Genomic DNA, 15865 nt, shown 5'->3' with positions numbered 1-15865 from the left:
CAAAGCTGTTTTACGACCCCACCCCACCCTCTTTCCCCCATTTTTTCCCAATGTCTCAACAAATGAAACTGATTTGTAAAAATGTTATGAGAGACATTGCACAAATCTTTGTAAACCAAAAAAACCTTTAATAAATAAAATAAAATAAAATAAAATAACCAGATCTGTTTTACAAACTGGAATATAAAACACAGCCCAATTCTGACATGTAAACTCTATTGGCATTATGATCCGAGCCAAAGAATCATAGAATCATAGAGTTGGAAGAGACCACAAGGGCCATCCAGTCCATCCCCCTGCCAAGCAGGAAACACCATCAAAGCATTGTTGACATATGCCTGTCAAGCCTCTGCTTAAAGACCTCCAAAGAAGGAGACTCCACCACACTCCTTGGTAGCAAATTCCACTGCCAAACAGCTCTTACTGTCAGGAAGTTCTTCCTAATGTTTAGGTGGAATCTTCTTTCTTGTAGTTTGAATCCATTGCTCCGTGTCTGCTTCTCTGGAGCAGCAGAAAACAACCTTTCACCCTCCTCTATATGACATCCTTTTATATATTTGAACATGGCTATCATATCACCCCTTAACCTTCTCTTCTCCAGTCTAAACATACCCAGCTCCCTAAGCCGTTCCTCATAAGGCATTGTTTCCAAGCCTTTGACCATTTTGGTTGTCCTCTTCTGGACACATTCCAGCTTGTCAGTATCCTTCTTGAACTGTGGTGCCCAGAACTGGACACAGTACTCCAGGTGAGGTCTGACCAGAGCAGAATAGAATTTTCAGAAGATGCTTGAGGAATTTTGATAATGTGGGGATCAGAATTATGCCAGAAACCACCTTGGCGGTAGGTCCTGGAAGATCTGCTCCCTTGCAGGCCTTTGCACCTCTGGCCTGGGAGGGTGGGGCTACAAAAACAGCTGTTGAACAGACTCTTTGGCTTAGGGAGTTTTGTTTGGGGAGGTTGTTGCCAGGGCCGTGCAAAGCTTGTAATAGACTCAGGTCATATGGGGAATGTAGGCCCCATTTCAATAATCTTTACCAAAGGGTCCCCTTTGCCTCTTCTAGAGTAGGCACCCTGAAAATTGTGGCCCATGCTGATTGGCCCACCGGGCCCTGCCCGTTCTGGCCTGGTTGATATTGATGTTACTCTTTTTGCATCTTTGTTTCAGATCTTATTATGATTCATGTGGAAAATGTTTGATTTGGTTGCGTACTTTTTGATGTTTCATTTATTGTTTATCAGTACTCTTGTTAAGTTTGTAATTATGTATTTTTTTCATGTCATAAGCCACCTTGAGCATGCTTTTTGGCTGTGGAATGGCAGCATACAAATAAAATGATGGACATATATAGGATAAATCCTAAATGGAGCCAGGACAGAAATAGTGGCAGTAGCTAAAAAGCTACAGCTTTCAACTACACAGAAAGAACCATGTGTTTGGTTAAAATAAAGAAAATAATTGGTGACATTAGAAGCAAACCAGGTGGAATCCAAAGAAAATTAAACACACTGTAATGCTGTTTAAATCAACACACTTAAATTATATTGGTTTCTTTCAGTGGAACTTAAAGGCATGGTTAACTTTCGATAAATGGTACTCAGTGTCTAAATGGCAAGAAATCTAAGGTGGTCTGCATGGGCACTCCAGTTTGCATGTGTGTTTCAGACCAAATGAATCCCTTGAGAAACATGGCAAACATAGGAACCTAATACTGAGTCACACCACTGATGCATCTTGCTCAATATAGTCTACACTGACCGGCAGTGGCTGTCCAGGGTTTCAAACTGTGATTTCTCTGAGCCCTACCTAGAGATGCAGGGTTGCTCAATTGACAAGCTAATCCATACAGAAATCCATTTCTTCACCTCCTAAAATCCTGTAGCAAGGAAGGTTGTCAGATAGTACAACGCAAACCCTGGCTTTCCTAGGTTAAAGATTTATATGCAAAAGTCCGGAGCAACTTACCTGGGCAGAGCCAGCGGGGAGTGAGGTTGGTGCAGCAAGAGTGCCAGACAGACTCCTCCTGTGTGTCTGCATTCTGCTGACCTCTCCACACCCTTGCTCTTCTTCTTAGATTTGCCCCAGGTTTTACAGGTTTGCCCCAGTTGGTGTAATACTTTTGGGAAAATGTCCTTAGCCTCTTAATATTTCCTCAGACTTTTAATATTTTCAAGAACTATCATGCATATTAAAGTCTGGCCTTACAAAGGAGCATGCATGGCAAGCTTCCCTTTCATTCACATAATTCTACATGCTCTGATTTCACTGTGAACATTCAGCATTGCCAAAACAGGGAAATTAACATGAGGGGGGAAATGCCTAAAAGCAAAGAAAGCAAAGCACTCAATAATCCAGAAAAGCCTCTTAATTTCTTGCAAATCATATTGGTTGCTGCTTGTAGCAATAATAGCTTTCAAAAAATTAAGTAAATAAAGTAGATATATTCCAGGGAATTGTAGTAGGAAAACCATACCACATTGGAAGATTTTGCTATGAATACACTGCTGTGAGTTTGTGGGGGCGAGGGGGAAGACTACATGATGACCAAGTTCCTTCTAATTCCTGGATTCACCTGGGTTGACATCTAATGGTGAATGCCAGACAAGGGCCATATTTGCTATCTAAGTATAGTCCTTAGTCCAACAAAGGAAACAGCGCTGTGCCAGAAGAAAAATGGCTGCCCCTCCTCCCACACCTGACTGATAGCAAGAAAGACAAATGCCAGGGTTGTGTGTGAGGGAGCTGAGCTAGAAGCAAGAAGCAGGCAAAAGCTAGAGAATGAGACCCATGCTTGATTTCTGCTTGAATCCTAGGCTGTGACTATGGGAGAAGCATGATCTTTTGTGGTGTTAATGTTGTGAACTCCATCGTAGGCTCAGGTTGTATATATGATTCAATAAACCATATATAATTAAGACAATATAGTCTCTGCTGTTCTTCATTCCAAGGAAACAAAATCCTTGTTATTCCTCAGCTCCCTCCCCAGGCTGTATAGAACAGCATTTCTCAATCTTTGGTCCCCAGATAAGACCTACTGACTCTTAGGGAGAAATCACTACTGATACAGGGTGTAAGCTTGCCACTTTTGCCTCCCTCCATATACACACCCTGCCATTTTTCAGCTACTAGTTTTGGGCAGAGCCACCATTCCAAGATGGTGGCTGTTGTGTATGTGATCCACATAGCTGAAACAGCGCAACACCCTATGCTGGTTCATGTCACCATTGCAATTGTGCAATGTGATTCAATAGCATGTTAATATGGGGACCATTTCTTGAAGTTTTATTCTGAGGATTTCTTTCCTGAAATGGAAACAATGCCTCAAACTTTAGGATGGCTCTAACTCCTCAAGCTAAAAAAAAAAAAAAGGAAAGGAGAAACACATAGTGGTTCAATATATAAATTGGTAATCCAGACCATGGTTTAGTGCAAAAGGGCACTTTTAAGTAGTTCTGAAACCCATATTTATGAATGTTTCATCCTGAATATTTTATCAGAGTCTTTAAAATGATTCTTTTATTGTGGATGATTCATTGTAATCCATTACTTAGTACCAATTATTCATGTTTAGTACATATTATTCGTGCCTAAGTTACCTTGTTTAGGGAAAGGACATTTATATTTCTATGGCACTGTCTTGTGATAGCATGTTTTATTTCCATGCACGTTTTTTTAATTAAAAAAATTAGCCTGACAAATTTGTTGCTTAGAGACAAACAAGGCAACTGTCTCTCACACAAAGAACAATAACATGATATACTCAACCATAGCTGCCGAGTCTCCCGTATTCCCCGGGAAACCCCCATTATTCCAGCCGTTTCCTGCTGGCAGCCTGGATTTTTAAAAAACCCGTAAATCCCCCGGATTCTTACCGGCCCGGGGAGGCTCCTTCTGAACATGTCTGGAGTCTCTGGACATGTGCAGAAGTGATTTCTGGCGCTGTGGCCATGTTGGAAATGGGCAGAGCATGTGTAGAATCGACTTCCGGTGCTGCTCTGCCCAGTTCCAAAATGGCCGCAGCGTGACTTCCGGCGCTGTGGCCATTTTGGAAATGGGCAGAGCATGCGTAGAAGCAACTTCCAGTGCCACTCTGCCCAGTTCGAAAATGGCCGCAGCGCGACTTCCGGTGCCACGCCACACTGATCCCGGATTTTTCAATCTGGGAGTTGGCACCTATGTACTCAACATATATTCAAAATTTCAAAATCCTTTACTCTTACTAGGGTTAAAGGTAAAGGTAATTGACTCCTGGATGGTTAAGTCTAGTTGAATTTGACTATGGGGTGTGACGCTTATTTCTGCTTTTAGGCCGAGGGAACTGGTGCTTGTCCACAGACAGCTGCTTATCTGGGCCATGTGGCCAGCATGACTAAACTGCTTCTGACACACAGAACATTGTGATGAGAGCCAGAGTACACTTAAAATGTTGTTTACCTTTCCACTGCAGTGGTGCCTATTTATCTACTCATGCTGGCATGCTTACAAAGCACTCAGCTCCTGGACAGGCACTGCACACAGCAAGCACAAGAAAAGACAGAATGGTGCCTGCCTGCCTCAAGCACTTGTCCCAACAACAAAGGCTGGCTGGCTGGGCTCCTGTACCCACTTGCTTTCTTAGTCCAGGGCCACCTCAGCTCCTGGCAACCAGTGCCCCCTGGCCAGCCCCAGAGGCACCATTTGCCTGGGAAACTTGTATCCAGGACCACTGCAACAATGAGCCATGCAAGTCTTTGGGAGGCAGAGATGCAAGAGAGCATCAGAGGAGGGAGGGAAAGAAAGGGGCGGAGGCCTGTGTTACCCATGGCACACTGATTGAAAACCACTGCTCTTATAGGGTTGGTGGAGTAGAATCAGGGTGGTGGTGGTATCATTGCTGTCATGGCCTCTGTCTTACTGCCGCAGTGTTGACCTAATGATGACTCTTCTATGTATGAAGCACCGGTCATCCCAGTCAAAGGAACTTTCAGCAGCACACTCTTCTACACTGACCTGGCCTGAGGATGTGGCTCTTCCATCATTGTTGATGATAACCTTGCTGCATCCCCTACTCCACCATGAGACTGCAGAATAGGCCCTTTAAATATTGCAGGCATCTTGACTCGAAGGGTGGTATTCAATTAAGTTTTTCCCACAGTAGATTCCTTGAAATTAATGGGCATACGTTAGGTCCATTAATTTCAATAGGTCTGCTCTGAGCAAAACATAGTTGAACACCACATTACCCAAACCATTTGCTAAAGCAACATGTTCCCAAACTCAGCATGCAGGGCCCTGCCCTGGGAGCTGTCCTGGGTCTTGATTTGTCTTGCCTTGGCTAGTCAAAGTTCTGGTTTGTTACCACTTTCCATCCAGGCCCCCCAAACCCTGGCAGAACAGAATACCTACTTAAACTACACAAACACTGGGAAGCTTTGCAAAAGCAACTCAAAGGGAGACAATCACCTGTGATGATCTAGAATTGCACAGCCATTAATCAGCATCCATTCGCTTGAAATGGGTATTTACTAATTTAGTCCCCCAGCTTGCAAGATAATAGTCTCTGCCACTATTTTTCATGGATGTCCAGGGCTTTAAAATATTAATTTGGTGTGAGTACAAAGTAAACACTGCAGAAGAATCATATGTCAGGTAGTCAAAAGGAAAAAAGGGGGGGGGAGCTTCTTTTCCTAAGCTGTCCTGAGGCTATAGCATAATCAAGCTGCTTTAAAAGGAAGAATCTGCCAATGTGACATTGCTTGATCTCTATGTCAGTCACTGAGATAACTGAAAAATACTTCCACCCCATGAAAAGAGATTGCTGAAAAATCTGGCACAAACATATGTCATGAGCGGTGTTAAAAAAAAAAACAGGTGTAAAACTATATATATATCTCAAGCATTTTGATAACATGAGACATCACACCCTCTTACAATTGTTGGATGTATCTGCCCCCCCCCCCAAGAAATAATACTGAAGTGTTAATCCACGTTAATCCGTAGCAATCATGTCACTATTGTTGATCACTGAGGATAACCTGGGGCAGGTTATGGAAATATTATGCTCTATGCCATAGATCTGCAAAAGAAAAAAGAAAAGAAAAGTTTCCATTTCTTTGGCCAATACAAATTAGAATGTTTCCTAGCTAAAAATTTGAAATCAAACTCAAAATTAGTTAAACATCTCTCTATGTGTACTAAAATAAATAAATATAACTTGAGAGCAGAGTTACAGGTAGGTAGCCGTGTTGGTCTGACGTAGTCAAAACAAAAATAAAAAAATCCTTCCAGTAGCACCTTAGAGACCAACTAAGTTTGTCATAGGTATGAGCTTTCGTGTGCATGCACACTTCTTCAGATACCTGAAGAAGTTCCTATCTGAAGAAGTGTGCATGCACACGAAAGCTCATACCTATGACAAACTTAGTTGGTCTCTAAGGTGCTACTGGAAGGATTTTTTTTATTTTTGTTTTGAGAGCAGAGTCTGCTTCTACAATTTCATTCCCTCCTCTGTCCCTTAAATGAGTGACAGAAGCTGAAGTAGTGAATAGGGGCTGAACTTCATTGAAGTAGTGAAGTTAAATGAGGACAGTACGTAGCTAAGTGGCTTTGGAAGAAGAAGGTACAAGTTTAAACCCCTGGCACCTGCAGGTAGTGGGAGGACTGGGCTAAGCTGCTCATGGTCTGATGTGGTATAAGGCAGTTTGAGACTGACTCTTAATCTAAGGGTTGTGGGTTCAAGCCCCATGTTGGGCAAAGCATTCATGCATTGCAGGAGGTTAGATTAGAGGAGTCTAGTGCTCAGAAGGTCGACGGTTCAAATCCCCGGGATGGGGTGAGCTCCCGTTGCTCAGTCCCTGCTCCTGCCAACCTCGCAGTTCAAAAGCACATCAATGTGTAAGTAGATAAATAGGTACTGCTCCAGCGGGAAGGTAAACGGCGTTTCTGTGTGCTTCTCTAGTTCGCCAGAAGCGGCTTAGTCATCTGGCCACATGACCTGGAAGCTGTATGCCGGCTCCCTCGGCCAATAACGTGAGATGAGTGCCGCAACCCCAAAGTCGGTCATGACTGGACCCAATGGTCAGGGGTCCCTTTACTTTGACCTTTAGTGGTCTCTTCACCTCTACAATTCTATGCGCTGGCGCCAGTGAGTGGTATCAGAGTATTCTCACTCCTTTCTGGAAGGATGCATCCAGATACTGTATGTAGCAGTGGAGGCGTAGCTGGCTCTGCTGTTAAGAATTCATGGATTGGGGAAGCTGAGGGATTCCACCCCCCCATGTTGCTTGTGAGTTGTGTGAGTGTTGTGCTTGAGTGTTGCAGTGAGTTGTGCTGGGATGCATCTTTGCCACCAGAGGTTCATTGCCTCCCTGCATGTATGGACAACATATGGATATTGCCACCAGTAAAGTCTCTGATTGATTGGTTGGTTTGGTGGGGTTTCCAGGAACAATGAGGCCATATCTGCCATTTTGCACATAGGAAGACTCTTTTCAAAATAGAAAGGTGCCTTTCAGAGAACTTTCACGCCACATACCACCATTTCTGAAGCAAAACAAAAGCAGGCTGCATACCTAGATCATAATATTGGATGTTGATTGACCCACTGGTCTGGGTTTGACTTTGATTTTAAATAGAGCTGGTTCTAATTTCTGAGTTTTGAGGGAGATGTGTCCCCCCCCCAAAAAAAAATTATTTTGAGGGTATTTCCCCTAAACTGCTTGGGAATTACAAACACACAAAATATATGTGGCAAAATTTTACACATATGTCCCAATTTCACTGCATATAAATAGGGTAGAGAATTTCATGTGCAATTTTGGATCCAATTTTAATATTGTTTGATATTATTTAAATATGGTTCAATGGACTTGACCCTACTTTTTCTAGTCCTCTTTTCTTAGTCCATTGCTTCCTTTGTCCATGGTATGAAACAACAGTACAGGGTTATGAGAAATTTTCTCAGGACCTTCTTTTTCATTTCCCGCCTGGAGTATATTTGTCAAATGTCCCCACTCATTTTGCTATCTGCAGATAAAAATGGGAGAATTTGGGGACATGGTTTTAAACTTGCATCACAATAATTTATCTGCCATTTAATTCAGATTAGGCACTTCATACTATCCATTAATTATCCGACTTTCCTCATAACTAGAGTGTTAAAGTGTGATTAAAATATTGATTCACCTCCTCCTCCCAAACACACACATGCAGACTTCCAAAATGCATTTCTAAATGTTGCAGAGAAAGTAGCATCAAGCAACTGCTGAATGATGCAGCTGAATACATTAATTCAGAAAGGGGTTAACACAGGAAATCTCCCTAAAGACACAGTTGAAAAGCAGGACATACTTGTTCATTTGCCATGATTTCAAACATGGTATGTGTGTGTGTGTGTGTGTGTGTGTGTGTGTGTGTGTGTGACTCTTATGGACCTTCCACTGATCCCAAAATTTCACGATCACTCCCTTTAATAGCAATCTCAGTATTCCCGTACTGAAAGAGGAAACAGAGCAGAAACAGAGGGGGGGAAAGGGGGGGCTCACTGAGAATCAAGAGGGAGGGATCAGCATATTCACAGAACTTCAAGATTTCCAGAAGTGCAAAAAAAAACCTCTTAAAACATACAGGACCCCCCCCCCCTCAAAAGGACACTCCAAAAAGATATCACTGTGTTTCATGGGTACCAAGGAAAGTTGGATGTCAGTTAGAAAAGGTTTAAAAAAATTAGAAGTGAGTAAATTGGCTTGCTAGAGTCCTTAACATCTGGGCATGACTGGGTGAGAGATGATTTGAACTCTTAACAAGAGCCCTCACATTAAGGGTGTCAACTCTGCATTCTGCCCCATTTGTTATGATTACTGGCAAATCCCTAATCATGTGTTGCTGTCATGTGTCAGTCTTCATGACATTGACTCAGATCCCCCAGATTTGAGACACCCCGCCCCCGCTTCCTTTGTTAACATTGCTAATGCTTTCTTTTCATTCTTGGAAGCTGTCTGTGAAACCTATCCCATTTCCTATCCTTCCAAGCTTATGACCCAAAACTCTTCAATAGATGCAGGGTGATGGTGCTTTCAGAGGACAACTGATTGGCACATTAAGCTCCTGTGCGACTTTTATCTGGAGCAGACAGAATTCTTTATAAGGAACTCTTAAGGGGGCCCACCTGCAATGAAAAGTATTAATTCAAAGTCTTTTCTACCTGTCAGTACTAGGCAGCTCTTACTGGTGGCCAAATAGCTTCCCTCAAACTTTCTTTCCAACCTGCAACCCTTATTTAAGCAAACAAAATGTAAGCTACTAGAGAGCATAGCTGCCAAGTTTTCCCTTTTCTCGCGAGGAAGCCTATTCAGCATAAGGGAAAATCCCTTAAAAAAGGGGATAACTTGGCAGCTATGCTAGAGAGTTTCACTTCATACACAACAGACATCATTTTAAAGAGACATATTTCAGTGGTTCTTTTTTTAGACAAGAAACCCAAACCCTTCTGTTAAATACTGTAAATAAAAATATAAAAATCCTAGTTTTAAAAACAACAAAACAAGTAGAATTTCAATCATAATGTTCTTCACATAAGGTAGCTAATAACTGATGGAGGATGGCAGGGGAGAACAGAAACGCTAATATCCTCCTTAGAATTTCAAACAACTGGGATTTAATTAGACAACAACAACAAAAACCCTACAAATAGAAAACTGTACAGGTGTCTCAGAAGCAGTAAATAACTGCAGTTCCCTGGAGGAAAGTGGTAAATGCATTACCGACACTCCCTAATGAGTCATTTTTTTCAAATCCTTTTATGGCACTTACGCACAGAAGCAAATTTTTGGATTGCAGTCATTGCAAAGGTTAAATCCCTGGTGTCTTCAGATAGGGCTGGGGGAGACCCCTGTCTGAATCCTGAAGAGCCACTGTCAGTCAGTGTAGGCAATATTGAGCTAGATGAACCAATGGCGTGATGGAGGTTAAGGCAGCTTCTTATGTTCCTATGTTAGGTAAGCCAGGGTACATATCTCTGAATCCTGCTCCACAGTAAATCGGAGCCAGTCATTTAATGTGGCTGCTCTTGTGGAATGGCATTCCTGAAGTTTCCAGAAACAACTGATGACCTTTTTGTTATGACAGGCTTTGGATAAATGGGTCTTTGCATGAGTATCTATTTTCTTTCATTTTTGTTTAAATGTATCAGCTTATTTTGTTTCTGTGTGTCTGGGTGTGCTGTGTTGTTGTTGTTGTTTATTGCATTTATTGCAATTAATAAATTATCAAAATGCATTAAGTTGCAAAATGCAATAAATTATATAAAATGCATTGAGATATAATCTGTTTTTAAATAAGTTTTTGTACAGTTTATTAAAATACATACATACACCACAGATTCATTTGAAAATGGGATGGAAGTGAATGTATGTGAAACGGAACCAGAGAAGAAAAAGGGTGATCTATATACCCCTATGTCTATACTCAGGGATATGTAGTTGCAAGAAAATAGATATGAACTGAGAAATCTGTCCGATCAACAGAATACATTGTGTAACAGATCAATAAAGCATTAATCTCTCTCAAACAACACCGGCTGCCCCTGCGGACTCCTCAACTTATGAATAAAGTTACACAGACTTAACTCATCAATAAAGATTTATATTGCCTCAGTGGGTAGATTTTTTCTTTGCCTTCCAGGGATTTCAATTGTGATATTCAACCCAGCCAAACATACAAAGGAGTTCAGGCATAGGGGAACCATTACAAAGGCTCAGGATGGTATATGTGTGCACCAGGGCCGTCTTAAACGCCCCTGCCACTGTGGTGCGCCGGATCTCTCTGGCGCCCTCCCGCCCTGTTTCCCAGCACAGTGGGCGGGTGGGTGCAGCGCGCAGCGCGGCTCCCACAGGCACAGCTGCGCGGCGGACCGGCCGGCCAGCGGGCGGGCGCAGCTCGCGGCGCCTTTCTGGCGGGCCGGCGCCATGGTGCCCTGCGCCACTGGGGTTCTACCTAGAGCCGGGCCTGGTGTGCACATTGGAGTGAATATTTCTTACAGGTTTTCATGATGTGGAAAGTCCTTTCACTTTAAAATCTAAGCCACAACTTCAAGTATCTGAAAGATAGGAAGCAACCCTGGTTAGCCAGGTGCCATTTTGAAAATGGAGCATTATCATACATGATCACTTTGTGTCATCCCCTTTCCACTTTCAGCTCCATTTTCAAAATGGCAGCCATGCTACCAATCTCTCAGCACTGCCTGGAGCATAGCTGCCAAGTTTTCCCTTTTCTTGCGAGGAAGCCTATTCAGCACAAGGGAATTTCCCTTAAAAAAGGGATAACTTGGCAGCTATGGCCTGGAGCCACATACTGGATTTTAAAGTGTGGGTGAAGAGGTGGGGAAAATGTACCTTGTGAGAACCTGTAAGTAGCTATAACTCCCTCTCGCCAATATTTGTACCTGTATCCTCTTCTGATCCTTGTGGCAAGGTTCCCTTGCCAGGTCTTGTAAACCCATTAGCAGTTAAATCTCCCCAGCTGGAAGCCAAGTGATTTGAGTAACTCCTAAAAATTGACAATACCCCTCCACGTTCACAAAGTAGAGAAGGTTAGGAAAAGTGTGTTTGTAGGTCTTCAACCAGTCCTGATGAAAGGCTTCACTCACATGGTGGAAAATATGTCCCATAATGAATGAGGGTGGGTAACCAGTACATATGTGGAACTTTGCTTGCATGCCATAGCTGATCCCACTCCCAGTTTCACTTGATGTGTTCCATTCATTATTGGCATCTGTACTATTTTACTTTCAATATAATATCTGGATCTTTTGTATGACTGTCCAAATTGATACCCCTCTGGTAAAGAGAGGGGCATCATGATTCTAATCAACAGCAAAAAAAAAGCATAGTCTTTGATATTAAGATGAGAAGAAAATAAATAATTTCATTTTCCCCTTTGTGTTGTGGACATTTTTGACTCTTCTCCAGTTTTCATTTTATAGCAAAAGCTTAAAAGCAACTGTAAAATGATTAGTTACAGGTAGGTAGCTGTGTTGGTCTGCCGTAGTCGAAATAAAATCTATAAATTCCTTCCAGTAGTACTTTAGAGACCAACTAAGTTTGTTATTGGTATGAGCTTTCGTGTGCATGCACATTTCTTCAGATTGTGCATGCACATGAAAGCTCATATCAATAACAAACTTAGTTGGTCTCTAAGGTGCTACTGGAATGAATTTGTAAAATTATTCTAACAGTGCAGCCCTCTGAATGTCTATTCCAAAATAAGTTCAATGGAGTACATTGGTACTTACTCCCAGGTAATTATTGTGTGGCCTAAAGCAGTTCATTTTCAGATTCTTTGACAAACTATCACTCTCACAGTTCTAGTTACAGGTAGGTAGCCGTGTTGGTCTGAGTCGAAGCAAAATAAAAAAATTCCTTCAGTAGCACCTTAAAGACCAACTAAGTTTATATTTTGGTATGAGCTTTCGTGTGCATGCACACTTCTTCAGATACACTGTTGTCATGCTCACAGTTGGCATGCTTGGAAATCCCTTGATTTATTTTTGACTAGGTTAACTGGCCTAGCTATCAATTTCTGCTTTGAATCAGGGATCTGAAAGCATGGTATCAGTAATTTAATTTCTCTCTCTCTCTCTCTCTCTCTCTCTCTCTCACACACACACACACACACACTACTTTGCTAAGTTTCTTTTTATTTGTTTCATTTATTGGTTACAGGTAGGTAGCCGTGTTGGTCTGGATCGAAGTAAAATAAAAAAAATTCCTTCAGTAGCACCTTAAAGACCAAACTAAGTTTTTATTTTGGTATGAGCTTTCGTGTGCATGCACGAAAGAAGAAGTGTGAAGAAGTGAAGAAGAAGTGTGCATGCACTTATCTGAAGAAGTGTGCATGGACTTATCTGAAGAAGTGTGCATGCACACGAAAGCTCATACCAAAATAAAAACTTAGTTGGTCTTTAAGGTGCTACTGAAGGAATTTTTTTTATTTTGTTTCATTTATGTCATTTTGATGATTTCCTGCTGTTCATCTAGCTGTTGCAATGGGTCATTGCACAGCTATGAAACTGATCAATATTTGAATTGCTGCCATCATGCTCATTTGCATCATTTCTGTTCTTCATAGGCAACAGGAGACATTATCGGTGGTGAGGGATGCAGCTGAGCGGTAGAACACCCGCTTTGCATGCAGAATGCATGCAGATGCTGGCAGGTTTTGGCTTAGGCATTGGGGATGTATCCTGGATCAGCCTTCTCCCTGAAGGCTAATGTTGAAGAGGGTCATGACTGGCTTCAGAGTCACTTCAAGGCACTGGTCAACTAAGATGCCACCCAGGCTGCCACGGGATGTTCTATGGCCTGTCTGCATGCTATTTGGGCTTCTGTACAGAATCCTCCACCCCTTTACTGGGGTACTCTGAGATATTGTACCTGCTCAAGGGGAGTGATGCACCATCTCACCCTGTGTGCCCAGGAACAAAGGATCCAACCTAATGCCTTATCCACTAAAAGTTGTGATAATTGATATAAGGAAGGCAAAAAAACCAATGGTCTCTATTTGTTTGCAGGCAAATTCATTCACAACCCCAAATACAGTGGCCAATTATTTTCACAGCAAGTTCTTCCAAAAACAGTGCCCACTGACCTTGAGGGCAATGCCTGTGTATAGGGTGGGCGGGCAGATTGATATTTGAAGGCTCCAACCTTCTTGGCCCTTAATTTCCTCTGGCATCCAGTTCAGAGTAGGCTGACAATGTGTCTGGCAATGCCAATATATGGACACACAAAGAATTTCAGCATGGCCCTGAAGCAACAGGAATACACCTGTGCTGCAACTGAAGGTCAGCTTTGTGTGCATGTGTGCATGCTGGAAATCCAAGGTCCTTCCTGGTGCTGGTGTTCACATACCACACTGGTAGGGGTGAAGAAATCTGTCAATTTAAGTTACTCTGAGACTCCCCCCCCCGGCCTTTTTAAAGTACTTAAGGTCATTTCAAAATCAGTTTCCATTTTTGTTTTTAGGTCTTCATGGAAATTCACTAGCATTTTGGTGCAGTTTTCTTCTAATGTGCACATTTTTTGTATGCAATTTTGCCCAATATGCACATTTTTGCAAAGAAACATTTCCCTAATGTAATGCATTTTTGTATGATATTTAACACTTTATCCCAGTATATGCATTCTTGCACACATTATAGCTGTCTGGAGAACTGCATTTCAGAATTCAGAGAGTGCGAGCTTCAAAGGATGACTGTGTTTTGGAAATTTCAGGTAGGTTCACCTTTAAATGTGAACTCAATCAAATTTCTCCTACATCCCTACATACTGGTTCAACACCTCTCCTTCACTAGGTCTGACTACAAAGGACACACATCAGCCACTGAGTTGTGCAGGTAAAGGGAGTGGCAATTTACGGATGCCACATGTGCTGACCTCTATCTGGGGCCACCTGCAACATTACCCTCCTGAGTACTCTTAGTCAGGTGAATGAAGCACATTCCTACTATATAGTAGGATCATATATTATTTGTATCTTCTGAGACTTTAACCATATCCAAAATCCTTTTCATTGCTGTTTTGCTGCTTTATAGGCATGTTATCTATATTTTCATCTGTGAGTCCAATATCTTTTATTACTCCTTTTCTTTTAATGTGTTTCATTGTGTTTTTATTTTGCATTTGTGGGTGTGTTTTTTAAAAAAGCTTTATTGAATAAGTTACTCTGAGGCTGTTCAGTAATTTAAAACAAACAAACAAACAAACACACACACACACACCCTGGCTAAATAACAACAAATTAATAAAATTGCACCAGTAGTTCATAGGCATAGCATTTGATGATTATGTCATCACTATGCATGGGCTATAAGAGCCCAGTGTAAACTGAATGAATTTTTTATGCACTCTTATTAGATGGGAAAGTTAATTTAAGAATAATAAATAGGGGGAGCACAGTATACTTCCTTAAGTGTTTCTATGAGATTCTGCATACTATAAGGAAGGCTAAAATATTGTTTCCAATGTTCCAAATTGTTATCCTGTCTCTGCCCTAGATATCCCCAAGTTCTGAAAATAAAACAGAGCAGGGGCAGCTAATATGTGTCTCTTCAGATGTTCTTAGATTCTAATTGCCACCAGTTCCAGTCATTGCGATGATCCCAAGGTCCAGCTGTCATTAAAGCTCAGGGGCTACAGAACAGGTGGGCTCTTTTTCATTGGAGGTTTTTATGCAAAGGATGAATGGCCATCTTCTAGGCATTGCAAGGGGTTGGCCTAATGATCCTTGGGGCCCTTCCAATTCTATTATTCTATGAGTTGCCCACTAAGAAGCTAGACCAGATGCAGGGCTCCAAGTCTGCTGCTGGAGACCAGAAGACAAATGAGCCTGAACTGAGGTACATGAAATAACCTCCCATAACGGTAATGCCAGAGTCAGGACTCTCATGAGCACCTGAAGAACCCATTGCCTCCCACTGCAGTTCAATGGTCCAGAGGTGCAGAGGGTGAACCAGGAGGGAGGCTATGTAACAAGGAAGCACCCAGCTCCAGGCCAGAGGGTTGGTCCTTCACAACCTTGGAGTTCTCTACAAGGGGTGGCAGTGCCTGGGAGAGTTAGTGTGGGGTAAAGGCTTAAAATGGCTCAGTCTGCTCTCAATCTTTGTCAGAGTAGGTTGCTCATTTGGAGCCTGCATTCTCCATGAGCTCTGACATTGGAGCATAACATAGCAAGTCATACTCAATTGTCAGGGCAGTGGGTGTTGTAGTTTAGCAGCATTTACAGGGTTAGTCAATGCTTTGCCATCAGCAGCTATGGAAGGTTGATTTACCAGGTTGCCTTGGCACTTGAGTTTGTCCTTCGAAAAACAGCTCAGCTGAAATGTTAGCC

This window comes from Zootoca vivipara, chromosome Z, assembly GCF_963506605.1.
Source record: "Zootoca vivipara chromosome Z, rZooViv1.1, whole genome shotgun sequence".
In the NCBI taxonomy this organism is placed as follows: Eukaryota; Metazoa; Chordata; class Lepidosauria; order Squamata; family Lacertidae; genus Zootoca; species Zootoca vivipara.
This window is presented reverse-complemented; position numbering follows the sequence as displayed.